At 38.9% G+C, this 22780-nt stretch overlaps 1 long non-coding RNA gene across 1 annotated transcript in view; it reads left to right on the forward strand.

The window, feature by feature from the left end:
• The first annotated feature begins 6193 nt into the window (after nucleotides 1-6193).
• The window catches only part of LOC135998471 (uncharacterized), a 100654-nt gene continuing 84067 nt past the window's right edge, over nucleotides 6194-22780 (forward strand). The window contains exon 1 of the long non-coding RNA XR_010607536.1: nucleotides 6194-6311. This is a non-coding gene — a long non-coding RNA (uncharacterized LOC135998471). The remainder of the gene's footprint in view (nucleotides 6312-22780) is intronic.

The following is a 22780-nucleotide window of genomic DNA, read 5'->3' on the forward strand; positions in this document are numbered from 1 at the left end:
TTTACCTGTTCATGTTTTTTCATATATATCATGAGTTTAAATTTTAAAACTTCTGTAACAATTTTTAGGACATTCAGATTATTTCAAGAACAGATTTACTGCTTGTTTGTGTTGGCAACATGGGGTAGGGTTTGCAGGCATGAACAGATTAATGCAGTGAGCTGTGTGTGAGGACGCAGGATCTCCAGATCTCCACCAAACAGGTAGGTGCTTTAGGAAGTCTTCATTCACGTCAAGTAGAGATACATACTCATTTTTTATGGCAGGCTCTATGACTGGACCCACAAGGCTAGAGTTACTTTCTAAACTTCTCCAACCTATATCCACCTAATCCTCTTTCCTTTCCCCCTAGTCAGCCTGTCACAGTGTTTGGATACAAACATGATATTGTTGTTACATTGACAGGGATACTGGGATTAATTTTTGTATCTTTCCTGTCAAGGTCTTTTTGGCACTAGATTTGTTTTATAGGAATATGTTTTACAAATAGAAATACTGCTAAAATAAAATCATGTTTATGTATATATCTGGTCTGGTTTATGTCGTCAAAATTAGGTTGCCTCACACCTGAACAACAACGATGAATCCAACTGCCCTGGCCAACAGGCAAGTCTAGCAAGTTTTTTGGGGTGGTACCTGGATGGTTACTGGTGAGGTGATGGACAGACCTCATTAAACTCTTGTTTAATGCTTGTTTCTGGAATGACTGCATTCTCTTTAATCTGTCTTTCTATTTGCTTGTACTTCTAAGACCCAGGTGACTTTAAAAAAAGGTAAAAAATAACAACCTTAGTACTTCAGTGAGGCACCAGATGACAAACTGAAAACCCACTTGTTTTCATTTCCTGGAAATCACACCAGCTGAAGCAAGTTTTTCACAACAGTGCACCTATACAAGTTGTAAGAACCAATTTCTTCAGGAAAGTCTTATCCTGCTGATTATAAAATCTTATTCAAAGGAGGTGCAGGTCTCTGCAATCCTCGTTTAAACCTTCTTTGAGATCTTGTCATTAGATTTTTCACACAATTGAGTCCTAAAAATTTGAGTTATCTCAGTATGTTTCTGGAGACCTGGCTACCAATTGCCAGAATTTTCATTTGCCTATTTGATGTTTGTTTTCTCTTCTCAGATTCCTCCTGTAATATTTGTGACAGTTCTCTCTTAGTAGCTACTGGCCTAAGGCATGTGCAAAATTCAAGAAACAAACCTTACAGTATTCATTGTACTAAAAAAACCGAAACAACAAACCACAACCAAAAAACCCCAAATTTGTTCAAGTGTTTTGTATATGCAAAAGAAAACACTTGACTGGTGTTTAGGATGGGGTAGGTGAGGGATGAGAGGAAGCAAGGACTGATGTTTCTTGGTGACAACTATTGAACAACATCCCAGAGCTACCACACTACCAGGGGTAGCCCAAACAGCAAAGACTTCACATTTTCTGCCATGTTCTCAATTCTGCAGTTTTGTTAATTGTTGAAGTTTTTACACAACTTCACCTTGAAGCTTGGATCTCTTCTTGAAAGGAAGTTACCTTTAAATTAGATCATAGCATTTATTAGTAGTATCAAAGTCCAAGCAATCAAATTGTCTCACTTTCTCCTACTTTTTGTTGCAGCTAGGCTAGTTAGATGTTGATTTTTGTGAACTCTACCTTTTCTACCATAATCAAGTTTGTTTATGTTTTGTCCTTTAGCCTGAAGACTTCTGGTGTTTAGAATTAGCTTTGTTCTCAGTCCTTTTCCATTTTGTGCACCTAATTAGAGGTAATTGTTTCCTTGTTCCTACAGCATCAGCCAAGCGAGTAGATCTCAGCCACCTCTGACTATATGGGGGGGGCTTCATCGTAGCAAAAGTGTAGGAAAGACTTTGGTAATTTAGTATTTCTCTCTATCTCTTTCACTTTCGTTGTTCTGTAGCTGTAACAAATGTGCCTGAGATGTGTTTCACCTACTTCACTAAGCTGTGGAAAATCATGGAAACCTGTGTATTCTGAGTGGCTGAGGAATGGTAGCATGAATGTTGTAACACTGTCACAAAGGTTTTCAATCAGGAATTTTTTTTTTTTATAGCAAGACTTAAAGAATTTTTAGCTTTGGATAGGATTCTCGCTTGGGTTTTGTTTGTAATTAAGAGTAAATGCCTAATTTTACTGATTTTGCTGCAACTTTTTCAAACTTTAGAGTTCCAGGAATTGATTGTTATATATTATCCAGGACTCAGACAAGGTATTTACCTGGGTCTAATAGTGACAGAACGCAAATTTCTATTAATTAAGTTTGTAATCGTGGAGCAGGAGGGAGAACAATTTATAGAGGCAGGGGCAGGAGGAGAATTTGAAGTAGCCGTGCATGGAGAATGAGCTGCACAGCTTCCATTATCAATAGGAGCTGCATGCCTAATCTGCCAGAGTGGGTGCTGAAGAAAATGTACCCTGGGATGTCAGGTGTTAAGGGGAAGAATGGGCCTCTCACGTTCTTTGCACTTACAAGCCGGCTGTAACCTTTTGACTCTCTCTCTCTTTCTCTTCTTGAGTTTTGTTTCCTGAAAGGAAAAGGGGGTGGGAGGAGGCAGGGGAAGGAGGCTTAAAGAGTGGAAGATCTGTTTCAAAGTACTGTAGTGTATTTGCAAGCTTTTCCTTTTTTTTTTTTTTTTTTTTTTTCTGGAATTAATTTTGTTTTGATTTCTTAAAGAAGATTTAGTTCTTTATGTATATTGTTTAGAGCACAACTTAAGCTATGAATATCTTACTGAGTACCACTATTAGCACTGTAAACTTTACACATTCTACCGCAAGTGTTTTGCACATAGCTTTTTTATCTTTCTAACTAAAATGAATATATTTTCATTTAAGAATGTAACAGCGGAGGAGGGCTAATTCTGTGAATTAATGTTACACATTTTGCTTTTTATAACCTGTGTTATGTGGAAAAACAACCCCCCAAATAACAAAAAATCCCTTTTATTCTCAAAAGATTCCTTAATGTAGCATGAATCATATATTGATCCCATTGAATTAAGTGTATTCCAGGCCTGAAGACCAGCATATGCAAAGACAATGTTTGCATAATACTTGCATATTTCATCTCCTTTCTCTGAGTTAGTAAGTGTGAAAATATCTCAGTGCAAGGAGTAAGATGCATGCACCCCAGGTGAGCTTTTTCATGTTGGTATGAAAGAATTAAAGTAGATCTCTCCAAAACTTGTGACTTTTGAGAAGAAAGAGCAGAATGTGGAAAAACGTGAAAACTGACATTATCCTTCCTTGAACCTATAGTGTTCTGGCCTGATCCTTATTAGAATGTAAAAATGAAAGTGCTAAGGTGGTGTTTACTTTCATTAATTAAAAATAGTCCTGCTCATAGGAGAACACCCTGAGAATGCTAAAGAAATGTTATGTATTTCTGGCTATCATCTTAGGTTTGAGGACCATGTTCTTCTCCTAGATTTGCATCTTTCTTCATTAGAGGTTATTTTCAAATGGCTCACATTGACTTTACTTGGCTGAAATGTGGCAGCAATGGAACGGAGCCAATGGAGGGGTAATTTTACAGCAAGCAATCAGGAAAAGGAAGAGCCCTTAGCCAGAGGACTCAACAGTGCCAAGAGGAGCCATTATTCTATTATTATTTCCAGTGTGGAAGCATTGTTTTAAGCTACGTTAAAAACATCCTTTAAATTTCTTTGTTATTTGTGTCATAAATTTTCCATATCAACCTTTCCAAAAGAAAGGTGTGTGAATCTACAATGTATATCCGTGGAGAGTGCTTGGGGTGCATCTTGCTTTAGACAGTGTGGGTTAAATGGAAACCCGAAATTAATGGTAATTCCTCTGATTTAGCTTGGAAGTTCATGAATTGTGGGGGACTACGGTGGGTCCGTGGATTCCCTGACATTGGCCAAACATGGAGTTCTCCATTTCTTAATGCTTGCTGGGAGCAATGCTCTACAAAGCCTGTCTACAGACAGGCACTGTCTTTCAATTTGTTTCTACTATTAGGGACTCCAGCCTCTTATGATTTAAGGGCCCAACCTGTCAGCTTTTCAGGAACCTTACATTTAGATGGCTAAAGGAGAGAGAATGGAGTGTATATCATTATTCATGTGTATGGATTTGCATTTATCTCCTGGAGATTGTGTGTATGTTGAAGCCCATAATGGATTTGTGTGATGTTTCGAGAGATTTTGTATAGATAGTTTCCTTGTTTTCAGTTACTCACAAGTCCTGTGACAGTAAATATTTTATATTCAATATTGCTTTAATCCCACTACATAGAGCATGTGTCGTGAACCGGTATTGAAGGGATCCATATATTGAATATTATTTTCACTTTTTTATTTATAGACTTTGGGAACGTAAAGGCCTTACATCTGTAAGGCAAGTGATATTTGGCATAAATGCAAAAGATGAAAAAATGCCTCCTGGATCATTTGGGCAGTCCGAGACACGAATGGGAACAGAACCCAAATATCCCAAATCCCAGTCCTGTGTCTTAATCCTGAGCCCATTTTTTTCACTGAAAATTAAAGTTTCCATGATTGTTATTTCTACTGCCAGGGCTTTCCAAGGATTTAAATGTGACCTAATTTATTAAATGCCGTTTTATGTGCAAGACAGGAGCAAAATCCTTACCCCAGGGCACTTAGTCAGTGGCCCTGATCCTGCAATCTGATCTCTGGAATGAAGGTCTGAACTAACACAAGACACGCTGCCTGTTCAAAGAGTCTGACCAGGATTTTAACGGAGAAGAGACATGTAGATTGCAGGTTGTCTGCAACATCTTCAATGAATTTCAATACGTTATTGCTACTCTCCTATATTATTATGTGTTTCTTTGAGTCCTCTAGGAAGTTTTGTGTAGCTGTGGCTCAGTTACCTTAAGTAGAAAGTGAAGTTTGGGCTGAACCGTCTTTTTTTCAACTATGTATAAGCCTGCTTAAAGATGCTTTGCGATGCACCTTGAGATTAAAGTGCATCGCCCCTGCAGTGCATTGATCTTGTCTGGCCCAGAAAGGGGTTGTCATAGATCTGCTTTTGAAATCAGGACGCCCGCATGGGTTTTTCCATGGCATCATCTCCATGTCATTGGGTTGGCAGGATATGAAGCCGAGGGTCTTTTTGAAGTTTTCCTTCACACCAAGGGGTGTATACTTGTCGTGTGGGAATCGTGGTAAGTTACACCCTCTTCTCCCTCTGTGTTCAATGTCGGATGACTTACTGCAGTATTTAATTACGTCAGACCTTTTTTAGAAGAAAATTATTAGATTTGTTACGCTGGAGTATTAAAATGAAGAATGGAATCCGAATGCTCATAACTCGTTTCTTGCAGAGGACTAAAATATGTGGGCTGAACTTCATGAGTTAATGAAACAGTCCTATAAACATCAATTCCTTTGCAGCTACAAACAATAGTCTAATTTTACAAAACATGAGCATGTGCTTTGTCAATTATTGCTTATTCTGGTATTATTTAGTTTTTGCACAATTCTAAAGCAAATATCTCTTTAAAGTCTGCTTGTGTATCTCACATTTCAATTTCTATTTCTTTAAGTACAAAAAAGTTAGTTTCCTGCATCAAATGACTAGTTATTTGAAAAGCAAAGTAACGTTTCTTTACCTAAAATTCTTCTTCCTGCAAAACTGTGGTACATGGAAAATATTTTCCAGCTCTCAGAGTTTATTTGATTTTGAACACTTTTGGTTATGTAAGTTTTAATAAGTAGCTTTGGTGTGCCCCTAAAGGCACACCCCACACACTTAAGTTGTGTGACCCAGGGTCACAAGTAATGGCTGCAAGCTAATTGATTGAGAAAGGCTTGTCTGACTGGGCCCCTTTGAGTCCTCCCTTTACATTCCTAAATTTCTGTAAAGGAGGCACTGGCAGCTTCGCCTGGCGAGAGGAGGGGTTGGGGGAAAGGGAGGAAGTTTCTCAGTTTCTGATTATGCGCAGAGTTTCCTTGTTCTGAGCTTATGTTCTCCACCCACTACTTAGTAAGAAGTCCTTAACAACTTAAAGCTTTATCCCTGTGAGTACCAGAAAAGCGATTTGAGTATTTATTGAGCAGGGAGAACAAACTGCTTGCTCCAGGCAGGGCGAAAGCTTATGGAAATGATATTAGACCTTCAGCAAAGTGCACAGCTGCATCATACAGAGGCTGAGACTCAAACTGACAGGCAAATAAGCCAGATCACGGAAGGGGCCTCTGTGTGGCAGCTCTGAGCTACCAAGTGTTGGACAACTAGGCAAAAGTGCAATGGAACAGGGCAGAAAATAACACACTAACTTCAGGCAACTGTTGCTTTTTCATGGTGAGTCCAGATTTGAAATGTTGTTTGAAATGTAGCTGTTTTTGTTGTTTCTAAAAACCCTTCCGTTTACCACAGCAATCCTTCTGCGGATCTCATTGTGTTACAGATTATTTGTCCGGATGTGCACTTCAGTTCTGAACGAGACAGAAATGTGCAGGGATAGTCCTTTCCTTGCTGCTTTCTCTCTCTTTTGCCTTTGCTTGCTTCGGGAGACAGGTCCCATTTCTGAAAGCACGCTGCATGGCTTCTGATTTGGAAAGAAATAGTTTTGCAGCCAGCACTTGGCGTGCAGCTGCATAGAGGTGAATTAGTGAACGTAATTTCTATGCACAGTTTTCTGCAGTTTGAGCTCTGTGGCACCTCTCCGTTGCTCCTTATTTCGCTGCCTTATCTTGAGAATGTATGGCACCGTCACTATGAAAAGAGCTTTGTGTTTGAATTCCTGGTGAGTCGAAGGGTCAGGGCCTATGAGTTATCTGCTTGCCAGCAAGACTCATTGCTGTGTCCCTTTATTTTTCAAGCTGAAACAGAAAAAACATGTGTCCTCATCCCTTTTTTATAAACGTATTTTGAATTTAGGTTTTACGTGCTGTTTGTGTGTGTGCTTTGTTCTTTTGACAAACTCGGGTTTTGGGGGGAAGCCAGTTCTATTCTATCCATATTTATTTTATTTACTCAAGCTTTCCTGCAGCTTTTTTGCATTCCTTTGTTGTGATGCTCATAATTTTTTTCTTAAAACAACATTCAGTGATTCTGATCTCTGCTAAAAGAAAAAGGGTTTATACTCGGATACATATTTCCAAAAATACCAGGAGACTATCTAAATTTTAGGTAAGTCGCAAAATTTCATGAAAGATAAGGCTTCTGTAACTTTTTTCTCATTTAAGGAGGGAAACTCAGTACTTCAGGATAAGTTCTTGAGCAGAATGTGTTAGATACACAAGTCATTTAGTGTAATGGCAATAAATATGATCTGAGCTATAATGTTATTTCAATTACTGACTTGGTTTGAAAAAGCTACTTTATTAGCACAGCAAGAGACTTGAACATTTCGTGTTGACAGTAACATTAGAAATGTGTTTGCAAAAACTTCTAAGTGGATGAAATTTAGAGCAATAAATCATCAAGGCGTGTCAAAGTTACTCTGTATGCGACGTTTTAAGATGTCTGTGATTTAGAGGAGAAATGAGTCTGTTTTTCCTCCAGCAGAAGCGTGATTCTGTACAAAATCATCTTTGTTGTATCATTCTTTAAATAAATAGTTTTCTTTTCAAAAAAGAACTAACCAAAGTCAGAAGGTGCAAGAAAAGTCTGAAAATTACTTAGCAGCTATTTGGAGCTAAAGGGAAAATGCTCATTGGATAAAATCATTCTACTACGCAATGGAAGAATTTCGTTAGATGAACTCTACACAGAGGGTGTGTTACTACTTGTTTCTTGACCTGTCTTTCCAAGTTTGTATGCTCTTCTGTAACTTACTAATAATTAGCAGAATGCTTGGGTTTTTTTTTAAAGGGAAGGATTGGGGGGAAGATTGTTTCAAAGAAATGCCAACAAATGCAGAGTTGAAGGTGATGCTGTGATGTAAGATGATCTAAATGAACTTCATACTACTTGTTTTCTTATTGTGACTTGGATTCCTATCTATTTTTACTGGGGCTAAACCTTAGAATTTCTGCAAGAAAATTCTTGGTTGTATCCTCAGTGCCATCGGGCGTGCTTTTGTTTTAAGAGTTTCAGGGTTCACTTTGAGGGAAAGAAACATGTCCTCTTATGTGACACAAATGTATGATTATCTTATTGGCTATGCTGAGATGGAGGAATACCTGCTCAAGTGCTCTTTACACCCTTAAAAACTGAAAGAAACTTTGAGGAGGTGGTCTCCTTCCAGGTGTGGCAGCCTGGACCGCTAGGGAGCCGGCCACCTCCTGATGCTCACAAGCCATGCGGGGAGCAAGGGATGGTGGGTGCTCACATGTGGCTACCTCCGCCATGGGCATGCAAGCAGAGGACCAGCCTTTTCTGTGTCGTGGGTTTTCCATTGGCAAAATAAGGCACCAGTGGTGTTTTGACACCAGATTAGAGGATTATGAAACATTTCTTCATGCTCTGATGACCAGCCTGATGAAGGGGAAAGGCCTTAATGAGTAGGAGAGGAATTTACTGAAGATTTTATGCCTGTATCTGTCATTAAAAGGAGAATATCTGCTCTCAGTAGCTGTATTCTGTGATTCATGGAAACCCCTACAATAATGATGCGAATGATGATTAAATGTGGGAGTCTTACTGAGGACTGACACAACATAATGTTACTGGCAGGAAGCTTAAACATCAATAGCATATCTCCAAATACTACTTTTTTCTGTTAGAAAAAGTCAAAGAATCATGAGCTCCAACTAAAATAATTATACTGTCTTTTTATGTTCTCTCTGACACCAGTTAGAGAAAAAAGTAGTTTTGAAAAGGTTAAAACAATTGCTTTATATCTTTCATTTCTTTGAAAGGTTTGTATTTAACATCTTTAATGTTTAGGCAAGGAGGAATTGGATTTGTTTTGTGAATCACAGAGACAAGTGATTTTGGAGGTTCACTTTTAGGTTTGTTGTGTTCTGTGTGGAAGAGGGAAAAACTTTATTTACTGGACATGTTCATTTTATTGACATCTGTACATTACAGAAGCAGGTCTCCATGGTACCTATGGACATCTTTATTGTCACATGAGAAAAGATGGAAATTCAAGACTAACAGTTTATTCCTCTGTCAGAGGAACTAGTTTGTGCTGTCATGACGAGGTGATGTCTATACCAAGAGATGAAGGAAAATTGACAGGGACAGGAGCATTGCAGCACTTCTAGTGTCAGTGAATCACAGTATTGGTAAGACAAATTAAAAACAAAAAGAAAAAAAAACAACGACAAACACCTATGTTATATCCTAGCAGTTTTGAAAGAGTTTATTTTTAAAAGAATTTTTAAAAAGGAAGATTAAGAAAACTTTATTTCATCTTCTTAGCTACAACTTTCGATCCCATTTGAAAGTTGTTTTGTGACTATAACTACTTGGGCCTTAAACTTCTTTGATCTCCAAGCTTTATGGATCCAGGAACCATAGATCTGTTAAAAAAAAAAAAAAAAAGACCAAAATAAGGCCAAATGAACACCAAAAAAACCCCAGTGAGAATTGCCAGCATTAGAGTTTTGCAATTCATTAAATAGTTGAGGGAGCAAGAAACAGAAGATGTACACATGCTTGTCCTTGAAACACAAAAAGAGAGAAGGGATCCGATCTTTGGAATACCGAACATGACTTTGAGTTCATTTTTACTCTCCTGCACCATCTTCAAACCCTCAGCAGAAGACTGTCCCAAAAGGTGATGGTGAAGGTGAAAGAAGAAGAAATAAAAGGAGAAACGTTTGCCTTGTTAACTGATTTAAGTGATTATAATATGTGGGTAAAAACAAATGGACATGGAGAACAAGCAGAAGTAATCAGATATGAGAATAGGGGCAATGGTAAGAGAGGCAGGAACCTAAGGAGCAAAACAGAAGAGATCTTAAAGTAGAAGAATCATGGCATGAGAGAGGAAACCCACCCTATCTAAAAAGGTCTGTCAGTCACTCTTATGAGCCTGTGCCTTGTCAACTGTCATGCAGTCATCTGGCTTCAGTAAAGCAAGAGGCAAAATACTGAGGAAAAAAGTAGAAGAAAAAAAAGTGCTGTCTGTCTCCTGGTTTGTTCAGAATAATTTCTACTGCTGGCATTCAGTTTCATACCTGAAGTAATAAATTCCCCCAAGAAAAAAGGCTGTTCCTTCCAAAATGTATGATCACAGCATTTCAGATAGGGGGATGTAGGAGGGAGGGAACCTTTCTTTTCCAGCAAACACCCTCTTATATTTACTTTGCCCTGTCTAGCAGCAAAGGTAGAAATGAGAACAGATGGTTACATCTGTTGTGACAGGTTGTTTTTTGACCACAGGTTAAGTTTCTTTTTTTTTTTTTTTAGGTCCAACAGGATTCCAGTAACTTTTAAAAAATTCTTGTGAAACCCTTTGGAAGGTCTTTTGGCAATTCTGATGCTTGGGTCTGGAAAAATATACAAGCCATTTACAGCATGAAAAATGAGACAATAGAAAATAGGAAATCAGGGGAGTGAAGGAGAAGAGAAATGGCAATGAATTTTCCTCTACCTCTCCTCTGATCAGACCATCCACTTTTGTATTCTTTTCATCACCCAGGGCTTTATCCAGAACACTGCCAAAGATCCTGCTGACTTCAGTAGGGACTGGGTGAGGCCTTATATTCAGATCACTCATCCATCCCTTCAAAACAGTATTCACAATGATTTGCAATGTATGTATGTGGCAAGTAACATAAGAGTTTAAGATTTCTTGATATTCTGCTGGAAATGACACCCATACTACATGACTATGGTAGTTACTGAAATGCCTGCCTCTCCTTTGGAGAAATGTCCAGTGATTCAAACAATAACTAGATGAGTTTTCCAAGTCCAATGTTACCTTTAAAGCCCAAAGATGATATTTTAGTGTTGATTATTTAATCCCAGTTTATTTAGCAATATGACAGAAGTAGGTAAGAAATATAGCTCCATGTAGTGCAAAAAGCACCTTCTTCTCCCTCCCGTTTGTGTGAAAGTATTCCATTTACGTCACCAACTCTCCACATCGCCTCAGCCCAAAAAATGTCCTATGGACCACAAATATCCCGTGGAAGATGTTCGGGCCCTTTAATCGGTCCTGTTTTGAACAGTGCATGCTTAATGGTGTTAAATGATAAAGGAAGATATAAATTAAGGAGAAGATCTTACCCTGAAGCACATGTCCCATCACTGTTGGTAATTTTCACTATTTCCAAAAAGCTGCTGGTTGAAGGTACCATATTGCTCTTTCATTACCCCTTCTCCCACTTCTCTGTTGCCCATGTAATGGTATTCATCCTTGGACGGACACTCAGAGAAACAGATCAGAATTGACCCTGGATAAAAATGATGCTGAAAAAGAAGATTGTTTTTAACCCAGATTCATCTGGTTCACCATATACCCCACTGGCATTTTTACTAGATCCAGGACTGTGTGAGCAAAAGAGTAAAGCTGCAGGGAGGGAGACACATTAATTTCCTTCACCACTAACCAAAAAAGTCTAGGTTATCATGGGAAGGCTAGTGGAAGTGCCTTCAAATAGCTATGTTTCCTAAGGCAACTTGACTTTGCTGTGCCTACAGAGTGAGGATCAGTGTCCTCTGAAAATATCAACTCGGGTTTTGGTGTATATTTATAAGTTACTCATGACTATGACCTGATTGTCACTGAACATCTGTTATTTCAGCCTGTGTATAATACATTCCTGAAATAAGAAAATTTGTGCCTCTAGTAGGAGAGAGTAAGTTCTGAAGAGTGATGGAGGAAAATGCAGGAGAAAGTGATCAGCGAGGTACTTCATTCATGAAACATAAAATGTGACACAGCAGAGTGACAGAATCAGTTTTTGTGATGAAAATACCTTTGTGTTTGTCATGTGAAAAACAGACTGCACTCTGTATTTCTCCCATAAAACTTCCTTCAAGCTCTGGCTGGAAATCCACAGGAAAGTTTTTCCAGAAGTACCCAGTGTAGGTCCAGCTATCCTTCCACTGAAACCAATGGGAGTTACATCAGTATAAAGCAGAAAGTGTACAAATTGATAGTTTGTGCTAAAGGAAAAGGACTCTTCAAATTCTTTCCTTTGTATTTTTTACCTCTTCATTTACAATACACTGCCAGCCTCTGAAAGAAAAAAACCCAAGGAATTTGGCAGGATCTGGTAATTTAATTATGTTTCGTCATGTTAAATCATTTGCTTTCTTTCACTTTGCCAGTTTTTTAACTGTATTGTTTGGCCTGAAATTTTCCATTGTGTAGTCCCAAACCACAGGTGATTTGTTTGTTTGTTTGTTTTTGTTAAAGGAAATACATTAAAATTATTTTAAGCAGCAGCAATGGGAATAAATTTTACTTTTCCTGTTAAAAGCGAAGTAAACAAAGCAAACTCAACAGAAGTCTTTGGACAACAATTTTTGAAACAATTTGATCAAGACTTGTTTTGTAGACCATTTTTAGAGGGTTTGAGGCAAAAAAAAAATCTAAATTCTTATATACTGGAGATGTTAAGTTATAGCTGTTTAGTACATGTATTTTGGCAGTAAGTGTTAGGGTACACACAGATATTTTTTTTAAGTCCAGAAGTGAGAGTCCTGTGCCTAAACATGGATTTAAGAGCTTAATCTTAGAATCTATTAAAAAACATCCCAAACAACCCAAACCATGGCCTGGCCTAATGTGAACTGTCACATTATCAGCAGTATTATTCCTAAATATTTGTTATTACTCCCACTTTCTTAGAAAGTGAGACTTCCACTAAGGTTTGTCTGTTCTTCTTTTTCCTTTCCCTCTTCTATGGTTTTTGAACCCTTTTGTCTCTCAGTTAAATTTGAAAGGTGAAATCCACAAGGAATATCATGTTTTCTGAAAATCTATGACTGTAAGGAGGAAGGAAACTCAGCTCGGTGCCAATTTTGAGGAAAAGGCAGACAGAACATAGCTGTTATACATTCTGTTTGGCAGTGGCTCAGTGGCCAAACAAAATGTGTGCAGTCCCAGACTAGTCACAGCACAGTTTCTCCTGCCAGGTGATAGTGTAACAGGCAATGTGGAGAGATCTGGCCATTTGCAGTAAGAAAGAATGTGGAGCTACAGATCAAAGAGCATAAATCTGTAGGAAAGCAGGTTTCACTCAATCTGGTGCTTACAGGACACCTTGGCTTTGCTGTTGCAAAAGAATAAAGGCCCAAGTGCCAGAAGATCTTAAAGGGTGTAAATTGCTTCCTATAGGCAAACAAGAACGTCTTGTTTGCAGTTTTTTTCTATTTACTGAGCATTTTATCCTGTATGGAAAAAATCACATACTATTTAAGTCATCATAAGATACACTGAACACATGAGATTTGTACTGATCTTTCATATGAGATGCTGAACTGCAGTTAAGTTCTGTATAAATAATAAGATAGGGATGCTCAGAATCTAAATATGATAATAAAAGTTAAGTTAGAGGAAACCTACTTTTTCCAACTGGGAATTTAGCCAGAACCTGGTTCTTTTCTTGGCTTTGTTGAAGTCAGCATAGACATGTTTAGACGAGGACAAAACCTTGATTTTAAAGCAGGTCAGTATTTTCTGTTTGTTTATGTTTAAAATACCTTTGTATCCCATCTTACCGTGGACAAATTACCTGCTTTCATAGACTTGGGATTACCTTTCTAAAGATGAGAATGATAATACTGAAAATATTAGTACTTGCCTTTGTTTTGTTTAAATACTATTTATAAAGAACATTTTAATTCTCAGCCAAACAAGCTAGATCAATGGAAACGAATCACCATTGCCTTTTGTGATTCCATTGATTATGTAGAAATGGTTTTCTGAAACATTGGAGCTAGTGTCTAAGACAATTTTCCTTCTCCTAAAGTCATTCAAGATAAGGGAAAATACCAACTGATTTTCATTAGTATTCTTTTCGTTTATAAGTTGAATGAGTGCCAGAAGATGATAATCAGCCATCACTAGGCTGTTTATTAGAGGAAAATAGAAACATGTGACATTGGAGTATCAGCTGTCTTATGGATTGTTTCAGAAAGGTACTACTTCCAAATATTCTCCTGGGTGTTTTTCAAGACAGGAAAGTTACCAGGAGCAACAGGAAATCTTAACAATTCCGGTCACTGCAGACAGAAGTCCATTCAGCAAGAAGTTTGGACGCAATTTGTAGTTGAATTTTAAAAGTTATAGCAATTAGGATTGGTTGTCTTTGGACTTTGTTTTTAAGTAACTGTACTTGTAATTTGGTGTGAGTTCTTTGTGGTGGGGGTCAGAGATGTGAAATTTATGGTTCTGTGTGATATTTTGGTTCTGTCTAGGAGCAAGTTTTGCAGAAGCCTCATTGTCCATCACAGAACATGCTATAGGTACCAGCATGAAGAAAAGACAAACAAACAAACAAAACCTAACAGAAATTAAAACAAAACCACTCCAGCTGATAGTGCTAAAGATATTTTAAATTAATGATAAACTGACAGAACAGCAATGTGAGAACCAAAATACAAAATTTGGTTTAGAAGATGGAAAATTCAATGTAATTCTTTTGAAGTAAGATTCAACTATGTGTTTAGTTAGATTTCACAAGATGGAAGCATGTGCAAATGAGGATAGATTTTCCTAACAGCTCAGTGTGATGCTAGACATTAAGGCAAGCAGTCAGATTTAGAAAAAAACACTTGGTCCTCTTTGAAATACAGACAAATAATATAAAAAGTATGTTTTAAAATAGCTCTTACATGTCTTCATGGGAAGTGTTGAGGGCACAGTGCTTCGAAAAATGGCTCTTGCATAGGTGTCTGAGATTGCCATTTGGCAATACCTCTGCAAACTCTTGTGCATCTCAACCCAGCTGCCAGCAAGAGACTTCACTGGAGTTTAGACACAGTGGCCGCTCTGCGATACCTGCTGTGCGTACAGGTTCTGTGCTCAGGGTGCCAGGCTTTTCCCCTCTTCAGGGCATTTAGAGTTTGAGGGACTTTCTTAGAACAATATTCTATTCTTAACAGCCGGTAAAGCAGAGCATAAAGGCTACTGTGAAAGTGGCATATGAAAGTCTTTTTGTCACTCCTTTTTGTGTATTTCTGAACACCCTTTTCCATGGGTGAACTGTGGAGATTCTTTGAAGGAGAAGATTCTTCTGTACATGGAATAGCAAATTATTGCTTCCAAGCAAGGGGTTTTTTTCCCCTTCGGGGCTTTCCTGTGTCATGTCTGTTCAGTAAGCAGGGACCAGACCAGTAGTGTGCTTTTCCTTTGAGCAGCATGTTGTGATGTTAGAACTTCCTGCAAAATCATATGTTTCAGATGGTTTTTATATTTTAATCACATTTTTAAAGTGCTTCCAGATGTAGGTATATATTTGGTTACAGTTTACTGCACATGCTTACGCACTGATAAACTGGTAAGGCCTGCATCCAGCAGCCTTTCAATCAATATGTGGCTTTCTCTTGACTTCCAAAAGTTCTGGCTTGGGCTGTTGGACTCTTGTTGGTGTAGTCAGTGGATTCAGGTCAGCAATTTTCTGAGAGGTGTTCAGTAACAGTTAGTGCAATAGTGACAGTAGCTTAGTAATGTGAATACTATTGCAAGGGGAAATGCTTCTCCTTTTCCTTCCTCCTCCATGCGTCAGACATCTGCTCATGCTTCAGGTGGCTCTTGCCAAACGTAGGTGGAGCACCCAGTCAAACAGAGAGGCTGGTATGTGCTTAGGATTCCCATATGTTATATCTGTGCAGGAAACAGTAATGCATGCACAGCAAGACTAATGAGTTCTGGACTTAGGAGATACTCATGCAAATGCACTGTACATGCTAATATGGGAGGCAAAATTACTTTATTGATGTTCCTTTTTTCCCCTTCTCTGATTGGGAAATGCATGTCTGTTCATGGCATCCCTTCACCAGAGCCCCTTGCTGCCTTCCCACCAGGCAGTCCTGGGCACAGGGAATGCCCCCAAGGGAAGCAGGCCACAGGAAGATGATGGGCTAAATTTCCTACACAATGCAGTAAGTGACTGGAAGTGCATGAGAGGTAAGTGAAGCACATGTTGGCTTTGTAGAAGGCTTAGTCCTACTTGTGCTTCACCCATTTTTCCTTTCTGAGCAGGATTCATTAGCAAAATCAAACACCAGCAGGTCCACTGTTCCTAAATTGGGTTCCACAGGAGCTCATGCAGACCTGTATGGAAAACCGAAAAATGTAGAGCAGCAACATGTAGCACCCCTTAAGTGTGGGTGGTGGGAGGTAGATGAAGCTGCTTATTTCATTGCACAGAACCCCTCTTAAAAGTCTCCTGGTTTGGGATGAGGGAGTCTCTTGAGAATCTAGTGTCCTAAACAAGACGAAAGCCATGCGATAGGTACCTAAGGTGCCATGGAAGAACTGGAGGCTTTGGGACAGATAGAAGTTCTCAGCTCACAGGTAGAAAAATCAAGAACTTGGAAGCTTGCCACAGAGGTAAAATCAGGGTATTTTGTAAAGACTCAGTGTGTGAAAGCTGAGAAAAAGAAACTTTACTTGTTATATTTATTCATAGCCAACCATAAATTGTCAGAATCAGGAAGAGATTGATGCTGAAGTCTGTTCAGGTCATGCCATGTAGGGGCATTTGTCAGTAGCTTGAGGAAAATCTTAAAGAAAAAAGATTGTTTGAGAGAGGCACAGAAATGTTAATCATTTATCTGAATTACTTCATATATGGTAACGTGACTCAGTCTTGGCTTAGAGGCTGTGTGCTGCTGGAGTTTTACAAAAAGCAGATTTTATTTGGTTCACTTGGGACATCCCAAATGTTGATGAACTGGAAAGGACTGTGCCAATGCCTCTGTCATATGGTGACAGAGAAAAACATGTACAACAGAAGTGTACTGTGCAATGAATCAAGCAACACAGTTTCTATTCAGATCACAGCCCTGTGAGTAGACTATATAGAGAGTAATTTTAGCCCTCTTAGAAGTGTGTCGCTAGAATTGCTCTGTGAAGAGGAGAAATAACAGAAGCCTGGTAATTAAACATGCTGAATTAAAAAACTTTGGAGGCAAAATATTTATTGCAATAAGATTGAAACACTTAAAATCTTTTCAGTTAGAGCCTCACACTAGCCTTTGTGCACCAGTGGCATTTAAATTAAAACCAGTACATTTCCATAAATAGAAAAGTTGGTTTAGATGAAGGGAGAATTTTTTATGAAAACAGCCCCCATTTGAAATCTCTGATTGCATCTATAAAGCAACTCCTTTGATCAGTATCCTGCTGGTACTGTTGATGACAATAAAACTAAATATATGTGCAGAGACATATCTTCAAATGTGTGCATCCATATGTAGATTTATATATGTAATTGAAAATCAGAACTAATTGGGAAACTTGGCTTATCTAATTCAAATGCAGACGTGATCTTCTGATCCATTTCCCCCAAATCTGGTCAAATATATATACTTACACTTCCTTGACAGTGTAGAAAACAAGTGGTGCCTGCTGTACCATACCCATTAGAATCAGGTTGTAAATGCAACCCTGCCACAGTCCACATGCTTGTATGACGACCTACACACAATTTCTGAGAATAGCCATCTTGGACGATAAGTTGTGCTAACATGGACTGGAAACCATGGGGTAGAAATCTAAAAGTTTCACAAGAAGAGGTTATTTTTTAACCTTTTAAACCTTTTTTGGTTGTTTCTTGTAAGAAGAATGTCTTGGAGTCATTGTTTCACAATACCTGACTTCAAAAAAGCAAAACTACTGCTACTTTTTATTATATATTTATTCACTACTCTTTGTTACATAATTATTCATATAACTAAGATTAGGATGGGTTTGATCCATTGAATAATTCCTGCTGTATCTGTTGTTTGTTTGTTTGTTTGTTTTTCAAATTCTACAGTGAGGAAGTAAATTTGATTTGCTTATGTGTGCATTTAAAATGAATGCTGAGAGAATCTTCCACCAAAATACTTGTAAAAAGGAAGGAACCATTGCTGTATGAAAATTCATCTTTTTTTCAAGGCGAATTGTGGTAAAATAACAAAGACAAACATAAACTGCAAGTCTGAATCTGTCACTGATGAGGCTTACTTCTTTAGTATGTATGTAGAGAAACCTGTAAGGTCCCTCTTTCAGTGCTTTCAGTAGTTGTAGTTGATGGCAAGATCCATTAGAGGCTGTATTTTCAGATTTTTTTTCCAGGATTCTACTTTCGCTATCTTGTACTTATGAACATATCTTATTGTGTATTCATAAGGAGTATGAATTTTAGTCCAGAGTATGATGTCTCTGACAGAATCCATAGAGCATCTACTATTCTATAAAGGGACTATATTTATACTGAGAGAGCAAGTATTTATACTATTGCTCATCTCATATATTTTTAAGCATGTTAATATTTTCTATGCTTCTGAACTTGGAAGAAAAAATATAACTTGGGACAAATAAGTTTTGCTTACCTTCTGATTTCTTTACCTTTTAATGCAAAAAGTAATAAATTTCTAAATCTTAAATACTTCAGTTATTAAGCAATGTAATTTTTTGCAAGTGATTTACTTATTGCAGCAAATGGCTAAATGTTCTGCTGCATCAACGCTACTGCAGGTGTACAGCATGTGGGAAAAACATCCTAAAAGACCAGCACTAGGAATCACTGGAGCCTTTAACACAGCTCTCTCTAATACAAGGAATTTATAAGGGCAGCACTGGCAACCTGGAGGGTGCATTCAGATTCTGAAGTCCTGAAGTTATGAGATTAGGTAAAAATGTTAATTTTCATTTTAAAAAAGTACATAGTCCAAATTGTTATCGAAAGATCTATAAAATGTGACTTTAACATGAATTCAAGTCACCAGTTGAAGGTAAAGTTTAAAAATCCACCATGCATTTTAATTTAATTTAATTTTTTAGTATCATAATCCTTTTAAGTCTTACTTTGAGTTTGTACATTTCAGAGTTTTAGCTTCTGTAGAGGCATACAATATGGATGTGTATTTATATATGGAAAAGCAAGAGATTACCTCAAAATGTCACCTGTTTTCTTTGGTCCTTGCTAGCTGAAGGTAGCTGAACACATGAGAAAAGGAGTAGAAATCAGAGAGCAGAAAACGGTAACTGGCAATTTAATCAATAAACAGATCACAGTGTAAATATCTGTTTATGTTTGTAGTGTCTGCGATAATGGAGAAAGGGTTCAGTAGTTCTGCTTTGTAATGCTTTGGCAATGCTTCTAGTCATAAACCTGCCTTAAAATGCCAATTAAACGGGTTTTATGACTGCTTTGTGTTACTGAAGTGATCCAACAGATCAACATGTATCAACAAAACTAACCTATTGTTTTGCCTTTTTTTAAAAAACAAACCTTGTGTCTAAAAGCAACACATCCCACTTGCTGGATGGTCCTCTCCCTCTCAGTAAATCAACCACAAAATAAATTATTTGAATGAACTAATTGCTTATAAGCAGTTTGGCCCATAAGGTTCATTAGAATCATCCAGCAGCTGGACCGTGTAGGTGCTGGAGACGCAGAGCACTGTCCTAGCCATGATCAGTGGTGCCCCGCTGGGGAAGGTCCCAGGCTGAGGGCTGGCAGGAACACGGGGCAGCAGCTGGAAGGTAGGAGCTTCAGGGACCTGACAGTGAAGATTTAAATGAGGAGAAATGGTGCGGCTGGGAATGGGTTTGTGAAGATTGACCTGCGTGGTAGCTGCTTCTACACAGGGCTTTTCCCCAAAAGCTTTTATTTTGTCACTTTTAAATCTTCTCAGTCTGAACTGTGCAGTGTATGCCATGTTTTGTATGCCATAATTTCACTATATATGTTACTCTTTGCTATTCTGTTAATTTAACATCTATGAAGAAAAAAGGTATCTTTAATAAGTGACTCACCAATGTGGGAATCACATCATATTAAGGAACCAGTATTTCCATGAACAATACTTTACCACTGTGACTTCTCATCAGGGCTTTTAAGAATGTTTTATGAAGTCTATTGAATTACTTAAGCCTAAATTATTGTTATGCGTAGTGGGTGCTTGTGGATTAAAAAGAAAAAGCAGAACAAAAAAAAAAGTGTGATCATTCATGCTGACCTTCTGTGTGTAATCTGAATGAATTCCTATTTGAAGTATGATTTTCAGACAAGAAGATCCAACCTTGATTTAAAAGGGTCAAGGGCAGAGGACCTTTTATCACCATTGGGAAGGTGTTCCAGTGGTGAAGTACTGTTCCTTGGGTATATGCATCATAAAACTGATCTGAACTTATCTGCTGGAGCTTGTTTGTAGTGTTGCCTATTACCTGTAAGAGTCTTCTGTCAAAACTCTTTTAGACAGTGATCAAGGCAGACATAATTTTCATAACATAAATGGACCTGCATTAAAGAGTCTCTTCCAGTCTTTTATTTATGAGGCTCTTTTGTGAGTTTCTCAAATTGTACACACCAGACATCGATAAAGCCTTCCAACTTGAGTGCCAAGTACACAGTTAATCCGAGCTCTCTAGTCCTGTTCAGGCTTCGTCCATGCAAGCCTCCAGGGATGCATTTTTCCCTTCGGCCCCACAGCACATCCGCAGCTCGTGTTCAGTGGAGTCAGGTCCACTCCAAGTGCCAAGTCTTTTTAAGAACTGTTGCTCCCAGCATAAATTCTCTTGCTCTGCCAAGAGGACCCTACTCTCTTGTTTAATTTATAGATACATAAATTCATTCTCAGAGTGAAGTGACTTGCCCACAGGCTCACAGTGGCAGGGCCTGGGAGGAAAAATCAAACTCCTAAATATCGTACTATGTCCTTGCCAATGGACTATTAATTTACTTGTTTCTTCCCCTGTACTTTATGTTCTGTCTGCTTGAATATTTTCCTTCTTTTCCCCTGCATGGGCTGAGGCTGTACATGTTCTTTCTTTTAGATTTAGACTCGTTTCATCTGATTAACATAGTATACTTTAGGGATTACAAGGTGATAATGCTGTTTCTAATCATGTTTATTATTATTATTATTACTACCAAATCTTATCTATAGGGTTAATTATTTCCCACAGTTGTGTAGTGAATAAAATATTCATGTCAAGTATGTTATGAAATGCCTCCCATCTCATTTAACTTGGGATTAAATTTATTTCATTGCTGCTGGGCCCAGTTCAGGGTGGTACTCTTCCCCTGCTTCCTCTGGAGAGCTGATATCATGCTGGTTTGTAATATTTATTAGCAGCCCAACCCTTTTTCCAGGGATAACCTCTGGTTATGCCCATATCAAATGCTTCTGCTTTTTAAAAGTACATCAAGAAATGAATTATTTCATGAAAAAGGATCTTGAACCTGTAATCTACTTCATGGCCTGAATACAGAGGAGGAAATCTTAAAATGGATTAATATTACCAGCATGACAACCTTGCACCAGGTCCAGAAGCTGGTTTCCCTTCTCAGATGGTAGATGACTGTTCCCTGGTACGAAGTAAATGAGTAAGACTATTTTTTTAGGAATACTCTGTCTTTAAATTCTTCTATTTAACTGGAGCAAGAGCTTTATACAAAAAATCAAACCAACCAAACAAAACAAGAAAAAAAACCCCAAACCAAACCAAAACAAAAAACTAGCCAACCAAACCAAACAAAACAACAACCCAAACTTGATTCCTTAGGATATCAAATATCAAACTGTATGTGAAGATAAAAATTAATCCTGTGAAAAGCTGAACCAACTCGAAGTTAGTAGGTATTCTTAAAAATTTCTCGAACAGTTGTTCGTCTTCCTTGCAATGAAGGAGGCCTCTTCTTTTATTTTTAGTTATCATTTTCTCTGGAAATGTTTTGCTAAAGCGGTTGTCTGGTGTAAGTTACAAGGATTGTCAGTCTGCAGTCAAGTGCAGCTGTGCTGGGTCCTACCAAAGGCCCAGGCCACGCAGCGAGCTGCCAGTAGTGGCAGAGAGATCTGTCTCCTCCATGGCAGGGAGTTGTGTGGTTGATGTCATGGGGAGGAGATGGCAATGGCTCCCTGTTTCTGGTCACCCAGCATCCGGGATGAAGTTTAGGGTCCCCCACTACTGGAGGGGACATGTTGTTGCAGGTGGTTATATGCTGTCTGGCAGCAGGAGGGTTGAGACATCACTTGGGCTCCCAGCATGAAGGAGAATATCGGCCTGGACAGGGAGAGCTGCCATGTTGAGGGGAAGCAGACAGTGCAGATGTGAGGCTCCTGGGCCATCCTGCAGTGCCCTGGAGCAGTCTGACATGGATGTCCATCATCCAGAGTTCAAATCATTCCCTCTGTGTCCTTCAGGTGGTGACTGACAGGGCTGGTAGGGTGGTGACAGTGCTCTCTTGAGGCTAAGGTACAAGTCATGCTGGGTCAGGAGAAGACCCCTGGGGCCAAGCCCAGTGCGAGCTGCTGCACCCCTGTGCTACACCCCCTCTGAGGGTGCCAGGCTTTGGAGGGTGACGAGGTCCCCCTCAGCCTTGTGATCAGCATCAGGCCTGCAGTGATATGGGCCAGGCCTTAAGCGACTTCATCAGCCTCAGTGGTGGCCAGAGGTAGGTGGTCATGGCAAGTGCCAGCTCTGCTTGGCCACAGCACAAGGAGCAGGAACGGGACAGGCTCCACTTCTCCCTCCTGCAGTGCAGGAGGCTAAGCCACCCATGTCCTTCTCCCTGCTCGGGCCTGGACCCCTCTCAGAGGGGGAACCCAGTGATCAGCACAAGATATTTTAGGAAGAGCAAGACGAGCAGACAGACTCTTCCTCTTGTAAAATCAGTCCATTTCAGGGCTAGCTGATGTGAAATGGTTTCCTGTGGCAGTTCTTGAGTTAAAAAGCAAGTGGTACCTGTGTGCTATGGTGG

The sequence above is a fragment of the Caloenas nicobarica genome, chromosome 1 (assembly GCF_036013445.1).
Source record: "Caloenas nicobarica isolate bCalNic1 chromosome 1, bCalNic1.hap1, whole genome shotgun sequence".
In the NCBI taxonomy this organism is placed as follows: domain Eukaryota; kingdom Metazoa; phylum Chordata; class Aves; order Columbiformes; family Columbidae; genus Caloenas; species Caloenas nicobarica.